The following is a 2,218-nucleotide window of genomic DNA, read 5'->3' as shown; positions in this document are numbered from 1 at the left end:
GATTTTGAGAACGATAAGTGTTTAACACTTGTGTTCGGGTTTATTTGGCATATTAGGACCATTATCACTTGTGTTAGTGATTATTGGTTAGTTTGGGCACGGTTTGTGCTTGGAAGTGTAATTAGGTCGAAATTGCACTAAGTGTCGAATTGGGTTGGTTTCTAAATCCATCCTAATTGTGTTGTGGTATTTATGATAATGGAATAGGTACATTCCTTCGACGAGTTGCGGATTATTCGGAAGCGTTCATCAAGGCGACAAGGTGAGTGTTAATATCCTATGTACATTTGTATGTGTAGGATGGGTGCAGGTCGGGTGAAGTGGTTCTCGGTTATAGAGCTCACTTCACATATAGGTGGATTTGATGGACTTTTGTATGAGTCCAATTGGCACGGTTGTGCGTTTTGGTTAACCTCCTTTTGGCGAGGTGTACACTTGTGTGTACGTTATCACATGTATTGTGATGTGGTTTTGGATAACCCCGATGTGGTGGACTTTATAATCCCGTGACCGTGGGTTTTGTTGTTGGAGAAGTGAATCGCGTGTAGTTCGGATTCACGATGACTCGTGTAGTTCGGTCATCTTATTGAGGTAGTAATCTCGTGTGGTTTCGGATTACTAAGGCTCGTGTAGTTCGGCCAACCTCGATGTCGTGAAGATAGTAATCTCATGTGGTTTCGGATTACTAAGGCTCGTGTAGTTCGGCCAATCTTCGTTGTGGTGTTTGGTATTCGGTAATGGGTTAATGGGTTAAGCTTATTTGTTTATATTGTTATATATGTATTGTTGTACTGTCGTGATGTAGCTAACCCTCCGGGTGTAGCTTCTTGGCGTTGTTCACATCTTCGTTGGTGAACTTATGTTTGTTGATACATATTTAGCTTGTTGCTTAGTGATCGTACGGTATGTTTAGCTTAGCTTGCCTTTATGCTTGGATGCTCCGGTATGCGGTATTTGATTATTGTGTGGCGTGTCCATTTCATGCATATATATGTATGTAGTATATTTTCACTCACTAAGCGTTAGCTTACCCTCTCGTTGTTTACATTTTTATAGATTGCTTGGAGACGGTGGCTTGGGTAAGTGGGGACTAGTGGAATTGCGTAGTTGCTTTAGAAGGCTTGCTTTTGGATTGATTAGGATTGGGTAGCGTATCCCCAATCGCCATGCTCGGCTTCGTTTTGTATTAAAAGTCTTGTGGTCGAAAACTTACATTTGGTACTTAAACTTATAATTTGGGTCGTGTGGGCCCCACTTTGTAAAACTAATTTTATTAATGGAACGTGCTAGTTTTACATATATGAATGTGTGGTTAAAAGCGTTTTGTCTAATTAGGTCGGGAAGTGGCCAATCTTTTTGGCATTTCAAACTTTTTGGGACAGACCAGTTTGGCGCGCCGCGCCAGTTGCTGAACGAACACTTTTTTTTTTTATTTTGGTATTTTAAGTGGATTGTTCGTGGTTTGGTTTGGGTTGTTACAAGTGGTATCAGAGGATGGTCTAAGGGATTTAGGTGACTTGAGATAGGTGCCTAGACTTAGACTTTTGTGTGTGCTTAATTTGTTGCGGGACTTGTAGGATTACGGGTCAAAATGGGTTTAGTTAGTGCCTTGTATATAGGTCGACTAACGTTTATATTAGTAATGCGGATATTATTAATATATGATTGTGTTGTGATTATAATTCTCGCGTGTGTTTATATCGCGTAGGATTTTATTTGTGTTTGTTTATATCATCGAGCGAGGCGGTCGTTGTACTAACGAGTTGATACGGCGTGTATGCGTAATAAGGACTTGCAAACCTTATTACGGGTGCAAATCGGGTATAGCAAGTGATGTACGACGAGTGTTTAGCAAGATGGGGGCGGTATTGTGTGTGTGCTTTATACGTTCGTGATCTAATCGCTTTGCATTCCTTAGAATGGCGACGGGAAATGGGATCGAGAAGAACGACGTGGAGTTTAACGCTAGAGTTGCGGCCGCCGTTGCGGAGAAAATGAGTGCGTTTCGAGAAGAAATGGAAAGGAAGTATTCCGAACTTCAAGGTAGTAGTGAAATGGAGCGTTGTCTTAAGAGCTTCTTGAGGACTAAACCCCCGATGTACGACGGAAAACCGGATCCTTTGATAAGCACAACTTGGATCACAGATGTCGAAGGGTGTTTTCGTACTATTGAATGCCCTCCTGAGAAGAGGACAAGACTCGCTACGAGCTTGTTGCG

This window comes from Rutidosis leptorrhynchoides, chromosome 2, assembly GCF_046630445.1.
Source record: "Rutidosis leptorrhynchoides isolate AG116_Rl617_1_P2 chromosome 2, CSIRO_AGI_Rlap_v1, whole genome shotgun sequence".
Taxonomy (NCBI): Eukaryota; Viridiplantae; Streptophyta; class Magnoliopsida; order Asterales; family Asteraceae; genus Rutidosis; species Rutidosis leptorrhynchoides.
Note: the sequence above shows the minus strand (reverse complement) of the source record.